The sequence below is a fragment of the Bemisia tabaci genome, chromosome 7 (genome assembly GCF_918797505.1).
Source record: "Bemisia tabaci chromosome 7, PGI_BMITA_v3".
Taxonomy (NCBI): domain Eukaryota; kingdom Metazoa; phylum Arthropoda; class Insecta; order Hemiptera; family Aleyrodidae; genus Bemisia; species Bemisia tabaci.
Window position 1 is genome coordinate 42841647 of NC_092799.1, and position 14815 is coordinate 42856461.

At 43.2% G+C, this 14815-nt stretch overlaps 1 protein-coding gene across 3 annotated transcripts in view; it reads left to right on the forward strand.

The window, feature by feature from the left end:
- The window catches only part of spir (spire type actin nucleation factor), a 442084-nt gene that overhangs the window by 309215 nt on the left and 118054 nt on the right, over positions 1-14815 (forward strand). The gene's annotated exons all lie outside the window — the stretch shown is intronic.

Below are 14815 nucleotides of genomic sequence, written 5' to 3' on the forward strand. Positions count from 1 at the left end.
TGATTTTTTGAAAAAAGGTCAAATTTGACCTTTGACCTATCATAACTCGGTCAAAAATTATGATATTGATTTGCGGTTTGCGCCAAAAGTCTTAGTTTTTTATGCTCTTTCTAATGATGTATCACAAGATAGGGGTTACTATTTGAAAAAAAAAAGTTGGGGGCCCCCGCGCCCCCCCTGAGGGAGGGACAAAAATTTTGACCCCCCTAGAAGATCGTCCCCTTTAATATAGAAACATTCCCAAAGTTTCATTCTTCTATCTCTAACCGTTCAAAAGTTACGAGGGGGGGGGGGGGGGGGGTAAGGACTTTTGGGACACCCTGTATGAGCCACGGTTAGAACATGCTTTTACGTGTCTCGGGGCTCATCCCAGCACGCACTTACTGCTCTCTTCGCTTTCACGGCAGAATAAAGGTTCCACTCGTGATTGCCTCAGGTCTGCCAAGGGGCTATTCAAGCATTACGGAACGCACTTAGGGGGGAGGGGGGGGGGGGGTTTTAGTCAGCGTGACCCTGGTAAAAATTGACGATAGGAGCTGCGTTTCAAAATACCATAGGAGTTCTTATAGCCGACTGAAGAAGGCGATAGAAAATCATATAGCTGGCTGTAGAAAGTGGAAAAAATAATACGGCCGGGCTACACGAAGCGATGAAAAATTAAACAGCCGGGCTATAGTTCCTGTCGCCGGGCTTTACTTTTTATCGCCTGGCTGTTGCTTTTTCGCCATGGGCTGTAAAAGACTATAAGAAATTGTGTAGAAATTCGTGTGCTTTGTAAATCCTTAAGTTTGTACGGAATCACCATAATGTTTACAAAACGCACATTACATTTTCCTTTACTACATATTTGTTTTCATCAATTAAAATGAGAATAATCCATACAGAGTGTGCAAACATTTCAAAGTCATGAGTTGAACAACGCTGACTCCACGAGATCAAATATTAGAGCCTAACACAAAGCGGAGCGGCGGCGCACTGGCGCCTACAAACCTAACAGGGATACTTCACGCATTGCGCAATGCGTGAAGTATCCCTGTTAGGTTTGTAGGCGCCAATGCGCGTTCCGCGCTGGCTGCCCGGCCGCTACGCCGCGCCGCGGCGTACCACGGCGCTTGAAGCAACTATTTCACACTAGAGGTATTGCACAGTATCGTACGAAATTGAACGCGATCCAACATATTAGAAATGGCAGGCATCCTTCAAAAGTACGGAACTTTCCTCGCAAAATAAATCAAGATACTACGGCCCAAAAAGGGAGCGGTAGTCCAAAAACTCACCAAGTCTTAGCATCCGTAATTAGTAACGTTTAGCATACACCTTATCGTCAGGCTGTTGCTTAGTCGCCATCGGCTATAAAAGGCCATAAGAAATTGTGTTGCCGGCTATAGAAGCTATTGAAAATCTTACAGTCGGCTGTAGGTCTATGGTATTTTGGAACATAGATTCTACTGCCAATTTTCACCAGGGTACGGCCCGTTACAAGGGGGGGGGGGGGGGTCAAGCCCAGCGTTCGTAGCGAATGCTAGCCGAGGGATGGGGGGGGGGGGGGGAACTTTGAAAAAAAACGTACAAAAAATTGTAACTCCCACCTTTCCGGAGTACATTTTTTGAAAATTGGGGGGAGGGCTCAGGCCTACCTAACCTAATTCAAAAGGGGGTTTACAAGGGGAAGGGGGCAAAAAACGGAAAAAGTGCGTTACGTAATATTAGAACAGCCCCAGTGCCCCCACGCTATGGGCTTAGGATCCCAAAAAATGGAGAACGTCACATGCAAACGATTCAAAAACAGACATTTTTTGTAGGTAGTTACTTTTTAATCTGAAGTCATAGGTAGCGTGACTCTGTGGCACAAGGCACTGACCCGTTTCAATGTAAATTTTCCAGCGAATGGAAAAGCGACTCACAGTTCTTGGCCTCCTCAAGCACCGTTCAGATTCTGCTGGCTTGACCGGCGCTTATATTCGAGAATTTCTCCTCCTCGGTCATACTAATAAGCCGAGATATCATTGTTTAACGTAGAAGACTGAGAGTAGGACTAAGCGGTCAGTTAATTACGGTCATTGCGCTCCGATATAAAGCGCAGTTGCCAATGCAGCATCGAAAAAGTGAATCGAATCGGTGAATCGTGACGACTCGTGGTGTTTTTCGGCGCGGTTTTGCAACAATGGATGCAAAAGAGAGCGAGAGTAATGGAGCGATAGAGAGTGCCATTAGCATGAAGATCTGCATTGTTTTGTCTCGTCTTCGGATCGTCTGGACGGACGCAATCATAGATGCATCGCCGCCAAATTGGTTGAGTGAATCCGGAGTCCTTGTCCGAAAGAATTATTGCTCCAAGAATCTTTTTGAGATCATGAGGCGTAAGATTTTACGAGACAAATGATGGTATGAACGTATTTGTTTGGAAAAACTTTCAAGTTTAAAAAAACACTTGAAGTTGAGATTGTAACACTGACGCCGCACGTGATTTTACCAGATAGTCGTATTCGGTTAAATTCTTTGTGCAGATATAGGGCTGAAAGTATTTAGAACATTCGTGCAAAAAAAAAAAACCCATGTTTTTGGGATTTTTAAGAGGGAACCAGGGGAACCTACCTGTTCAAGAGGTCTAACTTTTAAAACAGATCTTTGCAAGGGATTACAATGACACCATACTAAAAAATAAGTAATAAAATTCTACGATTCCGACAAATCTTATCGGGTAGGTATGAGACCTACCCTCAAATTTTCAAAATTCACAATATTTTTTCTGTCATATTTAACATTTTGGCCGTGGCAAATCTCTGTAACCCTAGAAAAGGATCCAAATCCAAAGTTACACTGTCGGATTTGACTGGAGGTCATAAAAATTGTCCTCTTCCTGAGGCTCTGTTCAAGGCATCCTTAATTGGACTGCATTTTGCAATTTGGAACTATAAATTCTAGCCCGGTTTAAAAACAACGTATGTGCCATTAGTTCCCCTATGCACTTAAGTGTTTCTTCAGATGAACCAGGATTTATAAGTCCAAATTGCAAAATGCAGTCCAATTTATGTGCACCGTACAGAGCCATCCTAAGGAACAAAGGGAAGAGGGAGGAAAGACGCTTACGTTTGGTACTCTGAAAAAAAACTCCGGCCGTGGAAGCCGCAATTACGGACTATATAGACGCACCGTCCGCGTTCCGGGGTCAGAGGTCAGAAGTTCCAGGCGTGGGTCCCGGAGCAATCGAAGCTACGGCTCCAGCACTAGTAACTTTCGGCCCCTGAGCCCGGAACGGACGGTATATCTATATAGCCGGTAACTTTTTTTTCAGTCTAACTAATGCAGACGAAATGGACTCAAACTGTAAAATTTCGAAAATTTTCCGGGGGGCAGCCTCCCGGGACCCCTTCCACCCCTTCCCCGTTGGGAGTGTCTTGATCCGCCTGTGAGTGACCCATTCTGCACGGAGATGAAAACCTCGTGCGTGGGACCCGAGATTTAGGTTATATGGATCTTTGAAGTTTTCGGATTGAGCATCTAAACACTTTAGGTCAAGCTGTCGAGGTTCGGATCACACATCCGAAACCCCAGTTCTTACATCTAAAGTACTTCAGATGTGAGAACCGAAGTTTTTCGGATGTGAGAACCGAAGTTGTTCGGGTGTGAAAACCGAAGTAGTTCACATGTGAGAACCGAAGTTTTCCGGATGTGAGAACCGAAGTTGTTCGGATGTGAAAACCGAAGTACTTCAGATGTAAGAACTGAAGTTTCAGATGTGTGATCTAAACCTCAGCAGCTGGACCTAAAGTGTTCAGATGCTCAATCCGAAAACTTCAGAGATCCACATGAACTAAACTTCGGATCCCACGGACGAAGTTTTTTTCTCCGTGTGCACCTCAATTTCACGATCCGAAAGTCGGGTTTGACAAAGCGACCAGTTGACGCGATACCGAATCCCTCGCGTTGGGTTGTTGCGACCCGAGCTCCTTGCCGGCGCACGAAGACGCTGACGCGGGGCCACCAAGCGGGTGCTCCACTTGCGCTTGAATGAATGAGCGTGCGAGCGTGCGCGCCGTGGGCTGGGAGCGCGGGGCGTCGGGTGCGCGCGTAGCCCAATCCGGTGCGCCTTGTCCCTGTCCCATGTCCCGTATCCGCGGCTCGCATTTTATTGCTTCCGATGCAAATGTTTTCCCGCGCTGACAGATTCGGGCCGGCTCCCCGCGCGCCACACGACTCCCATTCATACGCGCCGTGCCGCCACGACTACGGAATCTATCCCTTTTCGTGGCTAGCCTCACGCGCAGCGGGCTCATTCTTGAAATTGGTGACCATAGAGTACATAGAGTCGTAATGTAAATGGGAGAGCTGGCGCCATGTTCTGCTCGACGAATTCCGAGCCCGGTGTGCGCCGAGTTCGGGTCGCTTTTTCGATACATTTTCGATCCAAAATGGCGTTGTGGAATACGTGGTAATCCCTATCTCCTCTGTTGTTGTTGTTGTCATCGGATGGCCGGGTACCCGTGTATCGCAAACAATCGATTATGTATCGAAAAAGTGACCCGGCGTCACACAGGAGTCTCGGAATTCGGGACGTGGAAAATGCTTAAAAGTGGCGCCAGCTCTCCCACCTACATTACGACTCTATGTACTCTATGTTGGTGACTGGTAGGTCATGTCTCCACGGGACGTTTCATAGGATTTGTCCCAGGGAAAAATCTCACTTGCGAAGTTAGGAAAAATAGTGAGTTAGTCGATACTAATCACAGTGCCAAGGAAGAGTCCTTGTGGAGTCCCTAGAACGATTTAAAAAGGAAGAGAAGAAATTTTGGTGTGTTGATTAACCGGGAAAAAGCCCAGAAGTTTCATACCTGCGATTCGAACTTGGGAAAAATCCCTTGAAACGTCCCGTGGAGACAAGGCGCAGTAGTCGTCACACAGTGGATCGAGTCGATAGGAGAGGTCGGACAAAATTTGGAAACTTTAAACGTTTATAACTCCGTTTATACAAAAATTTGAGGTTCTTAAAGTGGTTCCGTTGGTTTCCTCGTGAAATTTTCTTTCAAGAGCACCCCTCAGAATTAAAAATATGACTATATGAATACCAATATTTGCAGTTTTAGTCAACAGTTTCCTCGTGTCTGACCTCTCTAATTGACTCAATCCACTGCGTGTCACTTTATACTCCGCAGAGCGGTCAAAAAAAAGCCCTAGCGCCTTCAAGTTTTGGTGTATGCAACATAGACGTCCATCGAGTACGAATAGTTGTATCTTGTATCCAGGCGTTGACTTAACTGTCCCAACCATCTGTTCGGATCAGCCGGGTTATAGGTATTTATCACAGCCGAACATACGTCACTGTCGGTTAAAGGAGTATTTTGCGAGCATGTTGGCTTGTGTTAATTTTGTTTGGGGCACCTGCAGGCTGATCGTTGAAATTGGTAGTCACCGGTAGTCGTCACTTTATACTCCGCTGAGCGGTCAAAAAAAAGCCCTAGCGCCTTCAAGTTTTGGTGTATGCAACATAGACGTCCATCGAGTACGAATAGTTGTATCTTGTATCCAGGCGTCGACTTAACTGTCCCAACCATCCGTTCGGATCAGCTGGGTTATATTTATCACAGCTGAACGTACGCCACCGTCGGTTGCGGTTTGGTCAGATCTTACTGTTTTTTGCTCGTCTATAAGTTTAAACCATCAACACGCGATTCTTTGACCATCGCAACTAATCCATTACGATGGAATGATGGATCAATGGAAGGATGGTGAATGTGTTTCGGCAACAGTGCATGAGACCGCGTACATGTCGCGAACAGATTGCCAACCGCGAAGACGCACTCCGCGAATATTCAATGGCGACCTTTTTCCCCGGGTCCCATCGCTGCCGGTAGTGCAAAGATAAAACACTCAATAATGGAAAACCCGAGTGCTTTGCGTTGGACCAGGCAACAAAGTCTAGTCCCGACTTGAATAGCTTGAACTTGAGAACTAGGTAAGTGTTCCAGGCAACGGTGGCCTTTTTAATGGCCCTTTTTCATGGTTTTATCCAAGCGGTCTTTATTCTGAGGCTCAATCAGATTGATTTTTCAAGTCAGCCTCAGAGGTTTAGACTAGCGACTGCGACTCTTCGTCAGGGAAGACGACACCTTTCAACGTCAATTTGACAGCTCTGGGCGAAATATTTTTATACTTACTTTTCTACTAACTGATGTTAATCTCCGTTATAATAAACGAAAAACCCTCCGGAATTTCGGTGCGAATACAACATTTGTTTTCATGTTGGCAGCAATGAAGACCCCTTCCAAAAGTCTCGACGCACCTTCTGAGGGGGGTCGAAATGTGAATGAATGCAAACGTTGTCCAAAATTCATCAAGCAACTGAACCTCCTTTTTTACCTCAGTAGAGCGTTTTCCTCCTTCGGGTTGCAACCATGTCAATCTGCGAGCTGATAGTTGAAAATGATAGACATAGCTATAGACAAAGAAGACATAGGGAGTACGGAGCGATCTCATCGGATGAAACCGGTGGTTGTTATAAACTAAGGGGGAAAATGGTGGACTAACCGTAGGGTTGGTCGTGGGTTGCCGTTAGTTAGCATACTACTTACCCCCTCTGTGCATTGCAGTTACCCGTTTCCACCAATAGCATCGCTTTATTTTCAGTTTGTCATCTTTGTCTTTCCGCTTCGTCTATCAATTTCAATAATTAGCCCGGTGGCTGAAAAAGTCGACCAAGTTTACCCGCGGAAATTCGCCCCCAAGGAAAATAACTGTGCAGATCGTTTGAAATGCGTTGAGTTATAATTCCCGCTGGAAGTTCCTTCTCGTCTTGGAGCGGAATATTTGCAGGCTAATATTTTGCCGTGCCAAGGAAAAGCGCCGTATTACCATTCGAGAGTTGCCAAATTTCCCGTGATAAAACATGCATATTTTTGACAACATTAATGTATATTATTCTTTGAAATTTTCAGATATTTTAGATTGAATTGCGTACAAAATCGTCTGAAAATTTTGGAAAAAAATATATTCAAAATTTTCTCAGTAAATTAGGTTCTTAGTGGAGGAAATTTTGCAACGTCTGAAGGTTCATGCAGCGTGTTTCCTTCGCACAGCAGAGCGTGCGTGAGGGCTATTTCAATTTTGATCTTCCGTCGCATTGCTAAGGCGCAATGATACAACTATTCGTACTCTCCGGAATGCGTGAGGTATCACACCACATTTGAAGGCGTTTTCGAAACAGCCACATTCCGATATCGGGATCGCCGCTTCGCATGAAGTTCGGAGCACAAAATCAATGGAAATGCTCATTTTATGTGCTCCAAATACGTCTCCTCTTTCTTCGGCTATGTTGGCACCTATCAAATTGCGAACAAAATTGTCTAAAAATTTTGGAAAATGATATTCGTAATTTTCCCAGTAAGTTCGGCTTTTATCGGAGGAAACTTGGCATCGTCTGACGGCTCATACGGCGTTCTTCCTTAGCTCGATGGTAATGGAACACTTCGGAAATTTTTCTCACATTGTACAGCCTTCAGATACGATTTGGTCGTACTTATGCTAAAAGGTACTACATTTAAAATAAACCCTATGCACATAATTTAATTTTCCCAGTTCCCCACATTCGCAATTTTCCCAGTAAATTCGGTTTTTATCGGAGGAAACTTGGCAACGTCTGAAGGCTCATACGGCGTTCTTCCTTAGCTCGATAGTACTGGAACACTTCGGGAATTTTTCTCACATTGTATAGCCTTCAGATACGATTTGGTCGTACTTATGCTAAAAGGTACTACATTTAAAGTAAACCCTATGCACATAATTCAATTTTCTCAGTTCCCCACGTACGCAATTTTCCCAGTAAATTCGGTTTTTATCGGAAGAAATTTGGCAACGTCTGAAGGCTCATACAGCGTTCTTCCTCAACACGCCAGTATTCGCAAAAGAGGCTTTTGGAGCGTAAATCGGAGGCGGGAGCGGGAGTGCGTTCGCGGGGGGGGGGGGGGGGGGCGGCCGGGGACCCTTCATCCGGGAGCACGGCTGAAGATGGCAAAGTAACCTGTTCCAAGTGCTCCATCGCATCGGCATCGAGAGAGTGTATTGTTCCTCGGGGGTCACGGGCACGTGGGGCTGGTCGCCGCTCTGCTCGACTTGGGTACGCCACCGCCACCGCCAGATGCGATCCTAGGTCAAGCATCTCGGGGAACTGCGACCACGCCTAGGACTCACTTTCCAAGTTTTCACTGTAGAGCCCCTGCCCCTGCCGCCCCGCGCCCGTTTCGTGTCGTGAGACGTCAATAAAAAGACCGCTGGACTGCTTCGTCCCGTTCCGTCCGGCCCAGAAACGAAAGCAGCCGCCGGATCTGAAAGCGTTTTTGGGGGTTTTTAGGACGGACCCCGCGCTCGACTTGGCTGAAACGCTGAACCTGAATCGCAAGGCTCGTCAAACTCAGGGTTGCCACAGTCGGGAAGTACCGGGAAAACCGGGTAAACCGGGAAATGTCAGGGAATTTTAAAAAATCAGGGAAAACTCGGAAATGTCAGGGAAAATGACGAAAATGTCAGGGAAAATGTGTCAAATCATCTGTATTTGCTTTCTAGAATGGGGTTGAGGTTCCGAACAATTTTGTCTGAAAACTGTCTGAAAAACATCCATCGCATCTTCAATTGTCGGGGAATTTCAAGGAATTTTAAGAAGTCAGGGAAAACCGGGCAATGTCAGGTAAAATGACGAAAATGTCACGGAAAATGTGTGAAATCATCGTTATTTGCTTTTTGAAATGGGTATGAGGGGAACAACAAATTTTGTCAGAAAACTATTTTCAATTAAGTCCTCTTTACCATGTGTACATAACAAGGTGGAGAAATGGTGCTGGGTCCACACCATTTCGCGGGGAAAGCCAAGAAATTCCAGTTTTCTTACTTTTGAACAGCTAATTGATTTCACATCAATTATTCCGAAGCATTTATTTTTGTTGCTAAGTGCTGACGGAGTCATAAATATTCTTACATAAAACGTAGTAAATCGCCAAGTTTTCCACCGAATCCGACCTTGTTTACTTTCGTAATATGACACCTAAACCCACGCAGTGAATCATTTCGCCTTGGTTTTCCATCGATACATTTCTCAGGAATGCGGGGTTACGTAAGAAGGGGCCCGCATATTATGATATCGACGTGGTTATATCACTTCAAATGTGACATTAGAATAGTCTGGCTCGCTAATCGAATAGCCCGGGCCGCCGCTGGTTCATTAGTGGTTTTTGTCCGGCGGTGGAGCTGGGCCGCAAACTCCAATCAAAAGCCCTTGACTTCGCTGGAGAATTTCAATTGTTTATAGAGGGGTATTGATCTTCGGTTTCGTATAATCGTAGTTCGTAATTTTTCTAGACAGTCAGCGGAGCTCCTTCGATGAAGTTGTCAGCTTGTGATCTAGAAATGGACTACATTTTACAACTAGGAACTACAATTTCTGGCTCAGTTTAAAAACAACGTATCTAACATTAGTTTCCTTAAAGGCATGTGTTTTTTATGGATGAGCCAGAATTTGTAGCTCCTAACTGCAAATGTAGTCCAAATAATATCCTCCCATGCAATCGAGTCTCATATCTTAAATAGCACACCGAATAAGTTTGTTTTAAGAAAGTTTAATTTCGGTCTTTAAGATGCACATTTTTCAGAATCGGTTTGCAAATGTTTTTAAGCAATTTTACGAAACAACTTCGGAATTCTTTGCTCTGTAAAACCTTTTTCAATGGTAAAACATATTTTAAAAACCAGATTTTGAAAAATTTGAAAAAAGGTGAATTGAATTTTGAATATTTATTTTTGTACACATTTCAAACAGGATTGAAACAAGTCCATTTCCATTCAATCCATTTCAAGTTGGGCAAGACGGTAGTGGGTAGTACGTGCTATCATCTACATGCTTTGGCGGTCACGTTTGAGACGAACAAGATAAATTTTAAAGTTAGAAATTGAAAAAATTGGTTCGAAATGACTGGATATTTTTCACATTCGCCTTCATAGCTGTTTTTTTTTTTTTTACATATGAGACGAATTTCGCTTTTTTAGCTATACCAGTCGTGAACTACCATTTTATCGTATAGGCACCGTCTTGTACGTTAGAATCAACGGGTTTCTTTTCTAAACACAATGGATCGTATTCGATACATCAAACAGGTGAGATTGTATCGATATCGATTGGTTCAACATGTAAACGTAGCCGCAAAAGTCAATTGAGTGATCTGAGAGAACGGGTTTCTTGTGGTGGATTTTTGATTCTCATGAGTGTAAAATGGCTATGTAAAGTGAAACTGTTAGAAATTTTCTCATTTTCAGCTTTTCCTACTTAAATCTTAAAATTTTTGTCTGGTTATGTTGTACTGTTTTGAACCAAACGATACATCGAACCGCTATCGAATTCGATCTGTTCTGCAGTATTGTTGGTGGGGCGCGGCAACACGGAGATATAAGCGATAAGGTGCATTCCAACCCTTCAACATCTAGTTGTTTAATTCCATTGTGTTTTTCACAATTTCTTAAACACTATTTCATTCAATTACGATCACTCGGGCTGATTCAAGCCTCGCGGCCGCGCGGTACATCATGCCGTGCACCGCTTGTAAAATGTAAATCGATTGATTTACATCTAAGAAAATGTAAATATGCGGCCCATTATTTGCAATGTCCAGCGCTTGTGTCATTTCACGTCAAATTCCGGGATTTTTCCGTGGAATCGGCAAATATTCGCGCAAAATTTGGCAATAAAACGCTCGGCTTATCGCGGCTCCTATCTTCACGCTTCGCGCGGTGCTCACTTGCAAAACACCTCCTTTTGCATTCTTGAGTCCTGTTAACCAAATTGGCAACGCCCCTTTTTTCGATAACGTTGTCCTGGCCCTGTTAAGTCCAATTTCAGACCGTCAATGGACTTATCCGGCGCCTTTTAAGCGCAAATCGGGCAGAACAATGGAGCTTTCATTGTCGGTTTGGATTTACGCAAGAAATCTATCTCGTGCGAAACAGAAAACATATAGCATCGAGGTCTCAAAGCCTCTAAAAAGTGAGAAATTTTTTTGAGACTTTCATCCAAGACTGAAAAATCGAAAATAAGTCCGGGAAGCTCACTCACATGCGATTGTCGAATAAACCGGGACTTCATTTGTCAATGGATCCAAATAGAAGAGACTAAATTGACCTTCCACGCAGAAGTCTCTGAAAAAAAATATGGTAGATTTTACCATACTCTGACCAAATGATCCGAGTATGGTAATAAACACCAAACTCTATCTTAGCATCTACCAGATAATGGCAAGTATCGCCTGAGTTCTGGTGAATACTGCCATAATTCAGGTGATTGTCACTAAATAGTTTCACTGTGTAAGTAGTCAAGTAGACTTACAGTAGATGTTACCATACTTTTTTCAGTGATTTTTCAGTCTCCATTATATTTAAAACGCATCTCTTTTACGTCAAGTATTTAAAAATGTGTTGACATTCTTGGAGTCCGAATTGAAAAAGTAGTTTGAATGATGAGAGAGAAAAAGAAAGAGGGAAAAAGAGGAACAAGGGGGAGGGAGAGATAGAGTGAAGAAGAAGCAAGAGGTATAGATAGTTTTAGTTCTCGAAGACTGAATATGGTATCGCCAGCTCATAATCAGACAGCTGTCGAGAAGATCGCAAAAACATTGAACGATCATACATCATAATGAAGGGCGCATGTACTGTCGTGCTATAGAAAAACGGCGTATGAGCCTTCAGACGTTGCCAAATTTCCTTCGACTAATCACGTATTTTCGGGGAATTTTACAAATATTTTCCGCCCAGTTTCACAGAGAATTTTGTTCCCAAGTTTGTCCGAAGTGTCCGAAAATTTCAAGGCAAAATATCCTACGATTTCCTCAAAAATCATTTTTTTCTGAGAGGAAATTTGGCAACTCACGGATGTTCATACGCCGTTCTGTTCTTCCTTAGCACGGCAACATAGGTGTATTAAGCGTTTCAATTCCGGCAAGGAAGACGCCGGAAAAACACGGGTGCATGATGTGTTGTGTTCCATTTCTCGTGGAGTGATGAATTCATGAGAGATAACATTTCAGAGAAGTGCGCTGGAGACATGAAATGGAAGACCGTTAATCATGCACCTTCGCCGTAATTTTTCATTTCATGACTCACAATCACGCTGCAGTCAAAGATTAAAGCTATCAAGCTGGAGAGCAGGATTGTGTGGTGATTTATTAAAGCGAAAATTCGGAATTTTAGAGCTCAACTCCCTGTCATGCACTCGTCACTCAGGTCTGAGTCTCACTTAAAAAACTGTTGTCGCGCTTAACGTAATACCGTTTCTCTACTTCTGTTTTTTTTTTTTTAAAAATCAATGTTTTTTGCCAGTGTTTTCTTCCTAAATTATCTTTAATTGTTCAAGAAACCAGCGTTTTGCACGCGCCATTTTGAAATTTTGACACTATTATAAAAAGAACACTCCGGTGTTTGTACTTAGACATTTTGCCCTGATACATGATGGGGGTTATCTGTAGCGAGCTTTTCTCAATGCAGTGATTCCTCTTCCTTTTCTATCCTCGACTAGGGCACCTGAGTTCCTGTTAGGCAAGTCATTGCCGTATCAGCGGCCTGATTGTTGAAAGTGTCAGCACAACACAACCTTTATTACCACAAAATAAATCTTTGAAAATCTTCAGATTTCAATGTCCAACAAAAATGACTAAGATTGTTCATAAACAAGCGCTCTTTCGCAAAAATATGTCGAAAAAGCAAAAAACAAGTCAAATACGTGCTCTACAAGCCAAGGGTCGTAACAAAAGTAATAATAAATCACTCAGGATAATTTGAATTCATAGGTTGACTAGCTTTTTGGGCCCTAAAAGCTCCATTTCCTATAACCTCAAAATTACCGACATGACCCTACTCAGGGTGGCCTGGAGCGTAAGAAAGAAATGAAAGATTGGAAGTTTCAGTGAAATATTTTATGAAATACCACGAAGGTGTGAAATATTTTATATTTTTCAGGGGCTAGAGTACGCAACCAGCACTCAGATACACAAAAATAGTAGAGAGTCGCAATTTTTACTTTTTGCGAAACATGAAAAGGAACCGGTATTTTTCAATATCTTTCATAAACTTCTGAAATTTCATGAAATATTTCAGGTGAATTTCAAGATTTTAATTTTCATGAAATTTTGCCACCCTGACCCTACTCTCCCCACATTGGTACTCTACTGCTGCCAATCCAGGGCAAGTTCTTTTTGGACACGCTGCTGGGACCAACAAAATTTCGCTCCTCAGACGAGAAGGCGTCTCTCAATTTTCACATGAGCCCTGTCATACGTATAAATCCATGCATTTTGGGGCTCATGCAGAAAGTAAGATACGTCTTTACGTTAAAGAGGCGACGAAGAGAGGGAATTTGGGCATGACGCGGTTTGTAATGCGTCGGAGAGTTGTGAGTTTTCGGTCGCCCTGTTGAATCAGTCGCGAAAAGCACGGCGTTTGAGTCGGCATGAGTCATTGCTCGTCGGCGAGACAAAGGCCGTGCCAAAACTTTCGATCCGCCGAACCGCGAAACCGTGCCGAACACGGAAAATAACACGCGCCTCGTGATGCACTGCCGACACCGATGAACGGGACGTTTCGTCATTCCGCCGCCAGAACTCCGCTCTGCTTCGGTAGAACCGCGTAAGTGTAACCAGAGCCTCGTGACCTATCCTGCCGGCCTAAGTGAAAACGCCGTATGAGCAGTAAATGTTGCCAAATTTCCTCTCACACTGAAAAAAAAAACACATTGGATCTAGAGTCCAGATTCTTGAAAACATTGACAAGGAAAAGGACTCTTGATTCAATCAGATTTAAGCTGCTTAAATCAAAAGGAAATCCGCTCAAATTAAGAGGCTTGGTTCTTGATTTAAGCTTAAATCTGATTGAATCAAGAGTATTTTTCCTTGTCGATGTTTTTAAGAGTCTGGACTCTAGATCCAATGTGTTCTTTTCCAGTGCAGAAAAGATTTATTTTTGACGAGATACGAATTTAAGGAGTCTGATCCATCACACAGAACACGAATTGCGCAACGAAAGTCACCGAAATCAACTGGACGTATGTATGCTAAAAGGAACTATGTGCATCGGGATTGCGTGACATAGTTACTTTTAGCATAAATACGTCCTACTCAACTTAATCAATTCAAACTCACAATAAATCTAGTCAAAACAATCACATATTCGCTTAATTTTATCCCAATTCGCAATATTTGTGGAAGTTACAATTTAATCCCTTTATATCAAAGCGTATGCTGCTGCTCTCTCGCGAAAAAGAATTCTTTATAACTTTTTTCCGTCATCCACTGTGTGCACTTATGAATTTAACTCGGAATTTTCCGTTTCGCTAATTCATTCCAGTAAAGAAAAATAATAATTTCACATCGGAGTCTTTTATTTTGGGGGATGTGAACTCAGTATAAAGGATTATACATTAAACATCGATAAAGAGTTCGATATGAGGCCCTCGTAATAGTAACTTTTCGCGTACTTGAGTTATAGATACCGCGAGGCTTGGAACAGCGCGACAAAACGCCTTCAAACGAGAGGGTATGCAATCTCAGCTACCTCGGAGCTGTTAGAATTGCGTGCTCCCTATTATGCCAATATGTAACAGATTTCTTTCATCATTATGACGCGACTGTGTTTCAGCGGTGTTGTATCTATGCCAGTCGAATACTCTCCATGTTCTCATCTCTTTTCGTTTTATCAGAATTATTCTTTCACAATTTATTTTTGGAATAATATCGGGGAGGCTCTTTTCTGCTGTTTATCTTATGTATAAGATTTCTTATGCATGCATTTTTTA